This window comes from Chamaea fasciata, unplaced genomic scaffold (genome assembly GCF_029207755.1).
Source record: "Chamaea fasciata isolate MVZ Bird 193981 ecotype frontalis unplaced genomic scaffold, bChaFas1.0.hap1 SCAF_3, whole genome shotgun sequence".
Taxonomy (NCBI): Eukaryota; Metazoa; Chordata; class Aves; order Passeriformes; family Sylviidae; genus Chamaea; species Chamaea fasciata.
Window position 1 is genome coordinate 99,509,522 of NW_027094088.1, and position 15,510 is coordinate 99,525,031.

Here is a 15,510-nt window from a genome sequence, read left to right on the forward strand (position 1 = left end):
AAAAACTGCTTTGGTGGCGGTGAAATTTTTGTGTGCGTTCCTCACCCCCCCCCCCCCAAGCCCCCCCCCCCCCCCCGTTTTGTCGCTTAGATCTTTTAGTATCTTTTTTCCTGGTGAGGCCTTGATTTCAGCTCTATTCAGTTCTTATCTCAAGACAGCACTGAATGTGCTCATGGAGTCTCCTAAAAGGGGAGGCAGAGTGAAAGCTACCGATAAGGCACAGTGAAAACTACATTAAATTCTCCATATATTTTGACTTAAAAATGTGCTGGGCAGGAGCTGGGAGGGGGTGGGTGGGGAGGACTATCCTAACGGGAAGACTCACTTCTTTGTGCTGCATGCGGTATTTCTGAGCAATGTTTCCAATCACCTCCCTAAGGAAGAAGATTAGCATCAATCCCTAAATCCCCTCCATTTTGTGATGGGGTACGCAAGAGGCTCTGCAAGTTCACGTTTTGCACAGAACAGTGAGCGAAGGGTGGGCGCCTGTCTCCAGCGAGGGGGACGGCACCCGTCCAGACTCAGCCGACGGTGCCAAGTTCACCTGCGCCGCTCTCCGCCCTGCTGGGGGCCGCTGCCGACACGGGATGGGGGCACTGTGGTGGCACGGGGCTTGTCCCATTGCCCTGTTCAGAGGGAAGCGTGGGGTCCATGTGCTGGGGGCGGCTGCGCTCGCTTCCAGCGGCCACTCCAAGCGGCCACTGCTGCCGACTTTCTCCCTCCGTCCCCGTGCACCCAGCACTGAACACCCTCAGCCGCGCTATGGGATACGTGCAGGGCGAGCTGGGGCCGCGGGAGGGGTCCCTGTCCGGCGTTCCCTTATTTGTTTTGGGGGTTAAAATCACACCAAAAAAAAAAAAAAAAAAGAAAAAAAAAAAAAAAAAGAAAAAAAAAAAAAAGGAAAACCCTCCCAACCAACCCAACATCAAAAATCAGAACTTTTCCTTCCTCGCTGCTCGCGCCCGCGGTGCCGGCGGGGCCGTCAGCGAGCGCCAGCGGGGCGGGCGCAGTTCCCCGCGGGCGCCTAGCCCCGCGGAGCCACCTCTCCGCGCTCTCCCCCCGGCCCCGCACTTCCTGCCCGCGGCGGCAGCCCTGGCGGGGCCGGGCAGGGCGATACCAAGTGTCCGGCGCGGCGGGAGCGGCGGCGGCGGGCGGCCCCTGCGCGGGGCTCGGCGCTGCGCACGCCGCGGGGCGGCCGCGGAGCGGCGGTACGGTGCGCTCCGCCCCCCGGCGCGCCCGCTGCCCCGCCGGGGAAGTTGCGCTCTGTCCCTCGCTCTCCCTGGTCCCTCGGCGACTGCTCCTTCCTCCCCCTCCCTCCCTCCAATGCGCCTCCCGCTCATTTCCTCTTTTCCTCCCCGCTCGCCGCCGCTCCGCAGGCGCGCGGCTCGCCCGGGCGCCGCCGCGGAGTTGTAGCTCCCAGGAAGCCGCCGCGCCCCCGCGCAGCCGCCGCCGCCGCTTCCAGGCCGCCCCGGGACCCCGCTCCACCAGCCGGGTAAGGAGCTGGGGCCGCTCCGCCGCCGCCCGCGGAGCGGCGCGGAAACTTCGGTAGGGCTGCGGGAGGTCTGCGCGCTCTCTCCTGCCGCGGGGACTGTCGGAGAGCGAAGCTGCAGGGAGCGGGGAGATTTCTGGCTTTTGGCGTGGGTATTTTCGGGGAGAGAGGGCTCAAAACGTCCTGCCTAGATTGCGGGCGTGGGGCGCTCCGCGCATCTCTTACATCCCCGTGGGGCGCGGAGCGAGGCGGCTGCTCCCTTCGCCGCCAGGAGATGCGGAGCGGATCCGGGCGCCCTCTTCGCGTCCGGGGAATGCGAGCGGATCCCCCCTCTACCGCCGCGGGGCTGCGGTGTCAGCGCTCGCCTCGCCCCGAGCAGAGGGAATTGCCAGCGTTTCCCCTGCCCTCAAAAAACCCCAAGCCGTGTGTATCTGTGTCCTTGCATGTCTGTAGCTGTACGGATATCTGTATATCTGTGTGTCCATATCCCCGTGCAGCCCGCGTGTGTGTTCGGCTGTGTGAGCCTCCCCGATGGTGAGGGGCGTTTCGCAGCTCTGCTTTATGGTGGTTAATGGTTTACCCGGAGAAGTTCCCGACGCATGAATGTTGCAGGGCCCTTTGAGTCAACTACTACAGATCCGGACTTCCTATTGCCAACCTTCCCAAACGACCTTTAAAAAATGCTGGCGTTTGCCTCTGGTGAGTTAGCTTTTTTGTCTATCTCCTCGCCTGGGAGATGTCTGGGGCTGTGCTGGAGGCTGGATGGCTGCAACCAAGGTCACCCCAGTTCCCTGAAAGCCAGGCAAGGGGGGACACCCTGCTCCTGTGAGGTTGTGGCAGCAAAGGCATCTGCTAGCCGTGGTTTGCATCAGGCTGCTGGGGACCTGCTGGAGCACATGGCTCCAGCACACACTAGCCGCTGAAGTAGGGAGAATTACAAGAAATAAGAAATAAAACAAGGCAAGCGTGTTTACAAGTAAGTTTCTATATAAATAAGTCCCTGCTTCGTTTGGGAAAAGGTCGTCTTATGCATTGTTGGGAACGAAAGGTTTGCTGAGAAAAACAGCTGGGTGCTCAGTAGGTCTGTGTCTCCTGCTCATAGCGGGGTGATTTATACCTGTGTGACAAAATCCTGGGCTTTTTCACAGGAACACTTGTAGGCAAGCACTGTAGCTGAGCATTGTCCTGTAATCCCATTCACAAGTAAAAATCTGGTAGGAAGATCAAATTTTCTCTGTGGGAGGAAGAAAGGAGGAAACAATCACTCCCTCCCCAAAATATTTCCCTTTTTTCCTAATGGGACCCATTTGTCGTAATTTCAGGTTCAAAAGCTCTTCTTGCCTGAGATGAAATTTGACCAAAGACTGGGAGACTGTTTCAGCAGCCACTGATATCCACTGATATCATGCTGTCTTGCATGGGGTCCACCAGCATTGCTGGGTACTTTTGGCCAGGGAGCAGAGCCAGGAGGAACCTCACTGCTTGTTCCAGGGCCGAGTATCAACCTCGCTTCTGACCCCTCAACTCTCCTCAGATGCTTGGATTGGAAACCCTTTGATTCAGGTGAATGGATCTTAGAGCTGAGTGTGTCTGACTTCACGTAGTGTGATGGGGCTTGGGGAAGAAGGCAGATCATCTCACATTTTCGTTAGGTTCGGTGATGACGTGCTGGCCAGCTAGCAGGACACACATCACCTTGTCCTCACACCTATTCTCTGCATTTCTTTGTTGCTTGCCTTTCTCTGTGTAGAGGTGGAAGTGTAGGAAACTGTGAGGGGAAAAAATGGGTGCCACTATAGAGTGGCTGTTGCAACACTGTCAGGAGCTCTGCTGAGGAGTCAGCTCTGCTGGCAAAGAAAGTGCTTTTGTTGGCATAGCTTAGTCTGTTCAGGGAATTGCCATGGTGCTGGAGTGGGGTTTGCTCTTGCAGCTGGCTGCTTGCACTGGCAGGAACTTGTGTAGACAAACCATTCTAGCTCTCTGCTGAGGCTGCCACTCTGTGGGTGCAGGCGATGCTCTGCTCATTGCGTGTCGCAGCTGGCACTGTGGTGCCCCCATTCTACCACCCAAGCTCATGGGCATGGAAGGAACATGGGCCAGTAGTTGGAAGCTGGGGATAGAGATTAATTTGTAACCTAAGCAATATTAAACTTGGATTATGACTCCACAAAAAAAAGAAAAAATAAAAGAAAAAAAAAAAAAGAGAAAAAAGAGAAAGCATGTAACCTGGGCTTAGAAATGTTGCAATTAAAAAGACGCACGCAACATGATTTTAATTTTTTTTTACAAGCAAGGCAACATTTTTTGAGTGTTGATTACTTTGACATGGGGGAGACAAGAATGCTGGTAGACCAAGGGGGCAGTGTGAATTAAAATTCTGTATCATTGAGTTTTTCACTTCCTTTTAGTGATGTGAAACTGTAAGCAATGATGTTGCACTGTTTGCATGTGCAAGATACACTGATACTCATGGGAAGAGGATCTCACACGTTTCCAAAGAGCTGCTGGAATTTCCTCCAAGCATGGCTTTTAGGTCAGATTCAGGAAAAAATGCAATGTGTTTTCCAATTAATGGAAGAAATACAGACTGGGTTTGTTTTTTGGTTTTTTTTTGTTGTTGTTTTTTTTAAAAAAAATTTGTTTTCCATCATGTTCCTAGGATGCTTTCTGTAATGTCTATACGTGGGATCAGATTCTTTGTTCATTTTCTGTATTAGAAAATTGTTTGTGTCCAACATACGCATCTGCATTGAGCTTAACTTGGACAGAAGTTAAATTTCTTTTGGCAAGAGGTTTATCTTACATTGTGATAACTGCGTTACTGTACTGTGTGGGAAGCTACTCATGGATAATGAAATGATTTGCTTTTGCAAAATTGTTGAAGTTTAATGGATAGAACTTGGTTTTGATCAGTGCCTAAAATTTCCCTTATTCCAATAATCTTCTACCAGCTGGAGAGGATAACAAATGCAAGCAGTTATCTTCACTTCATCAGTTTTTTGCTGTATGAAGGGTTCCACTAGTCGGTTTTGTTTTGCTAGCCTGCTAATTAACCCATTGATTTCTACATTTCTTGACTTACCCAGATAAATATCCTCTGCCTGTTGTCATGCTCTGCTGGCAAAGTAATTGTTAATCCTTGAACAGTGGGGGCAAATACTCCATGAGGAGCTCCTTACTTTACCTCTCAGACTCTTTCAGTGCATAGGAGAGAATTTTCAGCTGAATCTCCTGGAAATGTGACCTTTCTGGAAGTCTGGTGTTGCTTAATAACTGGGAGACCCACAGGGCTGACCGCAGGATGAATTATGCATTCTCCTGCTCTGACTGTGTTGGAATTAGAAAGCAGGAGGTGGGGGGGGGCAGGGGGGAGGGCAGATCAGTCTTGTAATCTAAGAAATATTGCAGTTCTTCTGAATTGCACTGCATGAAAGATGCCTTTATTATTATTATTATTGTTACAAAATGCTGCTTATCATTTCACAGTAAGTTTGTAGATACCTGTGAGTAACCAGTGTGAAAGAAATGGCAATAGTTCTTGGGTTGTTTCAGCGTTTCTTGCCCTGTCGGTGTGTATCTTTTTTAAATCAAAGAAAGCAGCAAGTAGTTTAAGGAATTCTCCCTGGTGATCAATGTTAGTTGAGATACTTGGGAACCCATGCCATACGGCATTGTGTTCAAAAGATGCCAGCTACAACCTGGCCAGCCTTTTTCTTCCCTTGCATGCAATGCATTTCCCAGTGATTGAGTTGCCTGTCTGAAGTGGCGCAATCTACCTGAAAAACAGCAAGAAAACTTAGGCATATAGTTGCATACACTTCAGGCATCAGCCTTTGAGACCTTCTGCCAGTTTTTTTGATGACTCCTTCAAATACGTTTTAATCTTTTTTTTTTTCTTTTTGTGCCCTCCATTTTTAAAGGAAATCATGCTGCCTGATGGGAAAGAGTGCAGCTGCATAACTGCACGTTTAACAGCTGGGGGGGAAAAAGGATGCTTGCTAGTATTTCAGTTGCTGTAATGTTAATGTATTCAGAGGGGCATTTGAGCTGATGGTATCCCTTTAAATATCCACTTGGGTTGGAAAACACTGGATTGGTGACAGGGACACTTTGGAGACTTCAAGGGTGGAAGGCATGGCTTGCACCTACAGAGATACTTGCTGAGAAACAGTTGTACTGAGATCCTTACATGTTTGCCAAGAGCAACAGCTAAACTTGGGCAGCTGGTTTAGCAATTAAATAATGTTTTTGTTTTGGACAATGGGTTTATCGTAATGAATTAGCCGGTGGACTAGTCAGAGTGGCAGAGGGGTTTGTTTTTGATTCCCCAACCATGCAGCATACCAGCATCGGGCACGTACTTCCCAGCAATAGAACTGCAAGAGACCTTTCACACGAACTGTCTGGGAGTGGGAGCACGCACACTTGTGTGTCCCTTGTGTGTACACACCCCAGATTCTTGTAGCCTCTTGAGAACAGAAACGTGATGGATGGTATAGCTTGGGCATGGAATAAGGAAATACATGGTACCTTCTGCCTAGAAGTTGGCGTGTGGCTCATGCAAAGTCATTTTAGAATAGTTGGGGGCGGCGGTGGGAGGAGGGAGGAAAAGAAATGCCTTCAGGGGGCTGGGAGCCAGCGCGTGGGCGTGCTGCAAGCCGTGCTCGCCAGCCTTCCGCACCACGCTTCTCATTCACCTCTGCTCCGCACTGCCTGGCCTGGCTGTGCAGAGAGGAGCATTTCCTTGCTCCGAGATAGCAGGATTTTTTTTTTCAGGTTTCTTTTTTGCTTTCAAAAGGGCATTATGCGCAGGATGCTCAATTCTTGGCAGCTCGCCCACTGTGCGAGGGGAGAAAGCTTGCTGGTTTGGCCACAATGCAGATAGCCAGTGTCAAAGCCGGTTAGCATTTGCAGGGCATCCTTTCCTTTTTCTCTTAAATAAAGCTTTTTTTATTTAGCAGGCAAATTTTGTTTCTCCAAACACGATCACTTTCTTAAAACTTATCTGGGGAGAGGCAGACTTTTCTTTGTAGAGCAGTTTGGGGCTGCTGGATGAAAGCTGCTTGTGTGTGAGAGGAGAGTGGGAGTTACATGGGAAGATGTTGTGGATGCATAACCATTAGCACCAACTTTGATTATGAAATGTGTGTTCAAAAAATAAAAGCAACCGTACTTTGCAGTGCTTAGGAAAGGGCCTAGAAGCAACATCTGTTCATTATGTTAGAAGACGCTTGAAAACCCTGTGTCTCCCTTGCCAGAGCTGAAGGGGAGGCAGCAGCTTGACACCTATGTTTGGGAGCAGGGGCCTGGCAGGAGCTGCCTGGCCAGTGGGTATCACAGGCAGCTGCCTGTCATCATCCTCTGCAGAGTGATCAAAGCACTGTCCTGGAACAAGCTGAGGTTTCTGCTTTTCCATCTAATTTCAGCTCAAGATTCTTTTTCAACAGTCAATACCCCTGTGTCTTGTATCATCTCTCTGATCTCCCTTCCATGGTGTCCACCCTCCTAAAACTCTTGTTCTGAGACAGCTGGAGTCACTGTAAGGGGCAGGGGGGTGAGAAGGTGGGGTCAGCATAGAAGGCCCTCCACGGTTAGTCACCATGGTTTTTGCTGGGCTGAGTTTTATTGCTCTTGAGCTCGTGTATGTCAGCTTTGCTTCAGAGGGGTTCTGGGAGGCTTTCCAGAAAATGGGTGCTGCTGTGTGTAAGAGTTTATTAAAGGAGGCACTTATGCCAAATAAAACATGGGTCAGAAACACAGACATTTGACAGTTGTGGAATCACATGTGTTTCTGAGAGTCAGAACCATTTAAATGGGAATGAGCACGTGCTTGTGTCCAGACTCTCTAGTGGCTTTGTGCAATGAATCCTGGATGGTTGGATCCAGGCGGAGGATGGCAGACCAAGATCACCCCTGATGTAAGTAGCCAGATTTCCCCAAATCCCACGGCAAATGAATTCCCTTGGCTTAGGCTTGATGTGAAGCAAACTGGCTGAAATCAGTTGTGGGAGACCTTTTCATTTCAGGTGGTTCCCCTGCTAATCGGCAGGGGAGGGTTCACTTGTTGCTGCACCCTCAGTGATGGCTGAAGCTCCTTCTCTGGGTGTCAAGAGTTTGGTCACTGCATGTGTCTGTCCCCCCAGGGAACACAGTATGAACCCGAGATGCTGTGCTCCTCCAGGCTCGTCCCAGGAGCAGCAGCTCTGCCAGGACCAGTCAGGGATTCTTCTTGGGTTATCAGAAGATGCATCAAAAGATAATTTTTTAAAATGAAAATTACATTTCATTCCAGATGAGGATAATTGAAGTGTTGGTAATGGTCTGAAAGTAAATAAGATCCAGCTTTGTAGAGTGCAGCCACAACTTTCTGTTCTGCTCGTGTCACGCTTCTTAAAATGGCATTCATTCCTAAATCTGGTCCTCAAGCTCTGTTACTGAGAGCTGTGTTTGTCTCAGGAGATAGGAAAAGATCACACTTTATGTTTAATTCATTCCCTATCCCTCATCTCCCATGTCCTTAAGGATTCCCTAAACCTGTAGGCTGTATTTCCCAGCCAGGTTTGTCCCCATGGGAAGCCTCCTGACCCCAGTGGGATTTGCAAGAGAGCAAAGAGTCTGTCTCATCCTGTTCAAATGGAACAGCCCTCCAAAGCAGCTTGCAGTTTCAGGCTGAATAATCTGTCACTCCAGCAATGCTTCCCTACCAGTCACAAAGAGGAGAGGGATCTCTGCAGGGGAAAATTCCATTGCTGACACCTGCCGAGGTACCACTGGACTGACCAGGGTGGAGGATGGATGCAATTGCTGAGCCTGTCACAAGGGGGGATCTCCCTGTCTCTCTTCTGATAAAACGTCTTGGTATACATGGGGTATACCAGATCTGATCTGCTCAGTCACACCAACTATGATTTCTCTTCTCCCAGATCTCCTGGTATTTGACTCCGTCTTTCATGGCCCCTGCTGGGGGGTGTTGGTAGGCTGTTCCACATGGTGTATGCTGTAGCTTCCCAGAAGTCCTGTCCCTTAAGTGAGGCAAGCTGTTCTGAGCTGATAGCACCAGAGACAGCTGAATTTACTGACTGCTTGCTTTTATGCGTGTAATTCAGGAGGCACAGTTTGGAAATGAAGGTGCACTTGCTAGCCATTTCCAGAGCTCTGATTTGTTGCAGGACACGTTCAAGGATGATCTTCCTCAGCATTCGGCTGAGCCATCACCTTCTGGGCACCAGGGGCTTCACAGCCGAGTATTGGTTAGTTCCATTTGTGTTGGGACATTTTGAATTAGCTGTGCCGAGCTTTGTTTTCAGATGCTTGATGCCCACTGCAGGTGCTGGGGTCTTCTATGTTTTGCTGATGGCTTTGACAGCTTTTTATCCTTGGTGAGGAGACACGTTTCTAACAAAAATGCTCTGCACTGCTTGCTCCATTCCAGGAAAGCTTTGCAAAAACATTTTGGTGGAAGTTTTGATATTCTTAAGCTATATGCATGCAAAAGTCCAGGCTGACTATTGAATATTAATGGCTCCTCAGGGGCTTGTGAGAAGTGCATCCTGAGCTGGAGTAGCCTAAGACAGAAAGACAAACTGTGAGTGGCATGTGAGTACCACGAGGGGTTTAATGCTGTGCCTGCTGCTTGCCATGTGAGCACACCCCCCATGTTGTTCCTGGTGTTCGAATGCAGCAGGGCCTGAGGAAGGTGTGCAGGTGCTGGGGCAGAGCAGTGCTGCCAGCTGAGCTACTCAAGGCCAGCCACCACTGCCATCTCTCTGTGACTGTGACATCCCTGTGCCAGGTTCTGTGTCTTTGGCTGCAGCCTGTGGCTGGTGTGCTCTGGGGCTTGCAGGATGCCAGTCTGTCACTGCTTGTCTCCTGTCCTCCCCTGCTGCCCGCATCAAGCTTGGAGATGTCAGGCTCCTGCTCATGATATCAGACTCCATTTAAACCCATTTCTTAACTGGTGATCAGAAGTGGATGAGAGGAGAGGGAAAAATCCCTGACTGCAGTGGCAACGGTGACAGGTCGCAAAGATGTCAAAACCATCAGACTTCTTTAGAAAAGCTTGGCTTCTTGCAGCTCATGGGTCCCACCAAGTAAAAAGACAAGGGGACTTCCAGCATTGTCACCCAGGTGTCCCTGTGGCTCCTGAGGAGGAATTTGCCCAGCTGTGTTCCTGGAGAGAGCCCTGCTGCTGACTGAACCCGTCTGCACATGCCCTGGTTGTGCCAGGACAGACTGTGCCAAGTTAAGCTGTGGGCTGCAGGAGGGCTGCTGCCTGTGAGGAAGTGACAGCCTGTCCTGGCAGAGCGAGGAAGACCCCTCATCTTAGAAAAATCTTTGTCACCTGAGGTTAATATTTTACAGCCTCTGAAAATGTGATTGATGTGTGATGGAAGTTTTGCACTTAACATTGCTTTTCCAGCTCTTGGGAAGTTAACAAGACACTGGTGTATCTGGTTTTTGCTTCGCTTCCAAGGTGGTTTTCCCCTTATAAAGATGAGAGTGTGTAGATTTTTTAAATGAATGAATGATCTGCCCAGGAGCACTAGTTTGTGATAAACTTAAATGCAGCTGCATTTTCCTGTAGCTGGAGTGTGGTTTTATGTAGCATAAAAGAGCCTCAATATGCAGAGAGGGTTAAGGTTATGTGAGGCACCTTGGCTCTGCCGTAACAGCTTATATCACTATAATTTGGGTTTTGAATTAATTCAGACTTCATTCAGTCCTTGGAAAGTTTTTGAACTATTTCAACTTTTGATCTCTTATGCCCCTCCATCTGGTATCTTAGCTAATATAAATTACAGTCTCCTGTAATAAAAGGCAGCTGACACTAGGTCTTGTGTAGTTGCTTAGCAAATCTTATTTTAGCAGATACCTCCCTTCCCTTGACCTTCCTCATTCATTATATCAAACCCAAATCTTTATTGTGTAACTTGAATGTAATGTTTAGTTTAGAGCATCCTGTGAAGCAGGGAAATGCAACTGAAAAGGAGGCTAAAAAGGGGAAGAGAGAAACTTCCTGGCCAATGAATGTGTAATTGCACAATTTACATTTTTCCAATTGTATTGGAAAAATGTTTAAGAGGAAATAGGGTAAATAACTGGCACTGTTCTGTCCCCAACTGCCTGTACCCTGTTTAGCTGTAGGCTGACTGCAAGTCAGACCAGGCAGTATGTGACATTTGTCAATAATCTTCTTGGGGAAAAAAAAACCCCAACATCTAAACAACTCTGTGATTCAGTAAGGGAAGTCAGGAGGGATGGGAGCCAAAACTGACATATAATGCAGAAACGCAATCTGGAAATTTGGGTTGGAGGGAATTGCTTCTGCCTCCGCTGAGATGAGTCTGTGGTGGAGTAGCCCATGATGTATTTAATGAAGGGCCTGGCTGGCATGCAGTTTTCTCCTTTGCACAAGCCTCTTCTGGCTTCTGTTGATTTCCCTGCTGTTTCCCTGAATCTGGCAGGGATCACTGCTTGCTAGGATAACATCAGTCAGGGATAAGATTCTTGTACAGAAGGCTTCAGGCTGTCAATGGTTTAACTACCTCTTTGCAGCTGTGTTCAATAAATAAACCTTTGGGGATTCTCAGAATGAGGTTTTTCGAGGTGTGGAACAACAGTTAGTCACTGCAGACCTAAGCTACTAATGTAGGTCCTACTTTTCAGAGTCTGCTCCAAGTGTTTCTGTGCTATAAGGAGAGCTCCAGCACAGCAGATATGCAGTGAATATGTATAGGTCAGCATGGAGCATTTTCTAAAATCCCACAAGAAAAATCTAAGGCAATATGTGTGTTCATTTGGTAGGATTTCTGTGGCTTCTGTGAGCTCTGATGTCTCACAGCTAAGGTGTGATGTTCCTGCTTGGGCAGGAGCGTAAGTCACAGCCTTCCAGACAAAGATGTTCATCTCTTAGTCACTTGGAGAGTTTAATTTAAGTTCCCAGGTGAATATCTTGTTGCGCTCTCAAGGACTTGTTGACTTACCTGATAGACTGATTGCCAAGGGAAACTGGGAGAAAACAGGGCAGAGATCACACCACCATCCTGACAACACCCAGAAGACCCACTCTCCTTTGTTTTAAGCTGGTGATTTTTTTTTTTTGGGGGGGGGGAAGTGCTGGTTTTGTTGTTGTTGTTGTTTTGGGGGCTTTTTTGGTAGTTTTTTTCTTTTCAGGATTTAAATTGTTTTGTTTGGTTGGTTTTTTTAATGGTACAATGTGGGGTAATGGTTTTAAACTGAAGGAAGGTTGCTTTGGACTAGATGTAAGGAACAAGTTTTTTTACCACAGGAGCGGTGAATCACGGACACAGGTTGCTCAGAGAGGTAATAGATGCCCCATCCCTGGGAACATTCAAGGCGATGTTGGAAGGCATTCTGAGCAACCTGATCTAGTTGAAGATGTCCCTCCTCATTTCAGGGATGCTGGACTGTATCACCATTAAAGGTGCTTTCCAACCCAAATTATTCTATGATTTTACATGCACAATTCTTTGTTATTTCTTCCCTGCTTTGTTATTTCTTCCCTGCACCTGGCTTTGCATTTCACTTCACTTCACTTCACTTCACTTCACTTCACTTCACTTCACTTCACTTCACTTCACTTCACTTCACTTCACTTCACTTCACTTCACTGTTACAGGTTAAATTCACCAAGCAGTGTCAAGGTGGCTTTGTGAATGGATGTTAAGTACCAATGATGCAGCAACAGGCTTCAGGTTGCAAAAATTTATGTTGGAAGGTTGTCTAAGTGAACTGTAGAAGGGAAACCCTGGAGGCAGAGAGCTGGCAGGAGTTGGACACCTACTAAAAATGCAGGCTGCTTTACAGCATGTGAAATCAAAGCAGCCTGGGAGCCTGTTGAAGTTGTTCAGTCAATAGATGTAGAAGGTGTTCCAAATAAGCAATACATGGCCTCTGAAGAATGTTTTGAACTCCTCCCTGTTGCTGTTTCCTGATACTGTCAGTGCTTGGTGTTTCCTCCATGCTCTGGCATTATTACTATTCTCATAGTTACTGGAGGTGTTGCAAGCACATTGCTTAGGTGAAATGGAAACGGGAGAGGTGCCACTGGAGGAATCTGAGGCAGAGAAAGGAGAGCAGCAGTTTGTGCTGTGGACAGCATCAGTCTCTCTCAGCAATACCAGCCTCTCAGGTGATGCACAGTCTGAGGTGTTTCTGCACTGCAGCTACAGCAGGGTATCAAGAAGAGCACTCGAAATTAGCTTTTACATTAGCCAGTATCAAATTTCCTAACTGTAGCACCCTGGAGGTCAGGAAGGGCTGGAAAACCTGCCCAGGAGCCTGTGATGGCATCTGAGCTCTCTTGAATCAGGTTGGCAGTGCTCTTGGGTAGTGACTGTCCTTTGATGGCCAGAGTGAACTGACCAACAGCTCTGCTGGAATATAGGGGCCTAGAGCCCTCTGTTTCTGCCAGGGAGTTAATTTCCTGGCATTGTGGGTTGAATCATATGTCGAGGTGGGCTCCAGGCATGGTGGCTTTTGGACCTGGTGTGAAAGATGGGGAGGAGAAGGAGGTGGGACATGAGTGGGAAGAGACTGTGCATTAGGTGAAGGGGTGCGTGGACATACTCCAGAGCAGTTGGGCAGCCAGCACAAGTGCTGGCATGGCTGCATGTGCCGTCTGAATGCATCCACAAGCAGGTGCAGGAGTGAACAGCCAAAGCTGAGGTGTGGTGGTGGGTGATGAGTGACCTGGCTGGGGGGACTGGAGGAAAGTTAGAGTAGAATAGAACAGTTCAATTGTAAAGATCCTACAATGATCATTGAGCCCAACTACAAAGCAAGTGACTGGACAATTAGTTCTTGGCTGTCCATGGAGTATTGCTACCCACGTGTGAAGGGGATGGCAAAGTTGTGTGTCCTACAAGCCTTCATCAGTTTGCATTTGCAAGAAAAAGATAAAAAAGGTCCACCCCATGTTTTAAAACAGCAGAGTCTACTTGAAAGAGAAATTGCAAACAAGGGAGTGCAGAGACTTAATGTAGTCCTGGGAGTATTTCCACTGCTGCATGTGGCGTTTGCAGGCAGGTCACGCCATCCACAAATGTGGCAATGTTAATAACAGTATTGATTTGTCCTAATGCAGTTATGAAAGCTGAACCTTGGAGGTGTGGGAGGGCCTTATTGGTAATTGGCATCAAGATTGATGAAGGATAGTATCAGCCAAAGGGGAGCAAATGGAGGCTTGAACAGGGCATAGTAAAATAGTGACCAATACAGGAAGAAAATTGCCCACAGCCCTTGAGGCTTCTCCATCAGGTAGGAAGAAATCTCCTTAAAATGTAATGCCTGTGACTCAAAGTAAAGGAATGGGGTTAAAATCACTTTGAAAAACAAGACAAAAGCAAAGGTGTCTGCTGTGTCTTTGGTGCAAGCCAAGGCCTGTCCAGGGATTCTGCAGGACATGGCAAAGCTGCAATGCCCATGGGGCCGGCAGGGGTGGGTGATATCTGACCCTTCAGAAGGAGTTTTACCCCTGTCAGATCAAAACCTGTTCTGAAAAAATAATTTGCCACTTTGGTTTCTCAGGTCTCTCAATTAAGGTCTTTCTGTAAGGAGGATCTTTACACATGATTATTTGGAGCAGTATTCTTCTTAAGCTTTTTTGCTAGCAGCTCTGAAAATAGTAGACTGATGCACTCATGTCTTCCTGCCCAGCCTCCAAAAGTTTCTGACATCTCTTCCTTTAATTCTGCTTTGTGATTGAATTTCTGCCATGAGTTTCTTCTGCTAATTCATTTATAGCATACTTTTAATTGTCAGTGAATTTGAATACTGCATGGACTGTAAACAGAAAGTAATGTGTGCTATCTAGTTACCTTGTACTCCTGCAGGTTGGAACAAACCTATATATGATTTCAGACGTCCCTGAAAGTCTTTTGGGATGCCAGAATCCAGCATCTGGACTGTGAAATTCCATTTACTTCGAGTACATACATATGGCCAAATAATATTGCACTATTTGGCTTGTTGGATGGGGAAGGTACAACAATTTTGCAGTAGCAACACAGAAGACAAATTAAAAGAGTTTGTGGGTTGTCTTTCCTGTTTTGCCATTGACCAGTTTCACTCTTTATCTTGTTTTTCCATTGGGGTTCATTTGTTTTGCAGCTTGGAGAAATAACATCCATCACTCTGTAAGATAAGGATACTAAGTTTTTATCATAAAAAGATGTTGAATCTAAAATGATTTGCTTAAATGTTTTTGGTACTGCCAGGTTGCAACATTTATGAGTGCCTGCCCAGGGTTCTCAAGAGTAACAGAAAATTTCATGGTAACAGAAAATTTATTGGAATTTACTTCCTGGGACTGGTGTAATTAAAACCTGCACTGATGAGGGAACCTACCAGGATAAAATAAGAACACAGTAATTTAGGGGCACACACTTAAGGAGTTTTCTCTTTGTCTTTATTTTCCCTCCAGACTCTTTAGGCCCTAGAGAAGTTTGTTTGAAACTGCACCCAGATAATGGGAAGATGCATGTGGGAAGGCTGATCTTCAGTACAAGCCATTCAACCAGCATCACTTGCCCATAATCAGGGGAGAGGGCACCTTCAGGGGATGACTGATGACCCCATGACAGGGCAGGATACCCTGAACTCACTTCTGTGACACTTGTGTTGTTCTTGTGATTTGTAGAAGGAGCGGCACTTCAGCTGGCTGCTTGTCTTCTTTTCAATTTCTTCTTGGTGTTTACTTCTGGAAGCGTGGAGAGTCTGTGAGGTTACCATAACAATCAAAAAGCAAAATATATACTGCTAAATTTTTTAAAAGGAGGAGATGGAATTGCAGTGCAGTCACTCTGACTTTTATTACAGTGTTTTTCTAGACGTTGATAAATTATTTCCCACCTAGTCATCTTCTGGGTGCTTATGAGTAACAGCATGGGTTAGTTTGGAACAAATAATGTCAGACATCCTAATTACTCTCTGGAGCAGCCTAACAGGTACTGTAGATAGAAAAAGAGCAGATTATATGATTTACTCCAATCCTAGTTAAG

General features: G+C 47.5%; 1 protein-coding gene across 1 annotated transcript in view; it reads left to right on the forward strand.

Moving 5' to 3' along the window:
- Positions 1–1,260: 1,260 nt before the first annotated feature.
- HPCAL1 (hippocalcin like 1) overlaps positions 1,261–15,510 on the forward strand; it is a 64,325-nt gene continuing 50,075 nt past the window's right edge. The window contains exon 1 of the mRNA XM_066179921.1: positions 1,261–1,492. The gene's annotated coding sequence lies outside the window, so the exon portion shown is untranslated. The remainder of the gene's footprint in view (positions 1,493–15,510) is intronic.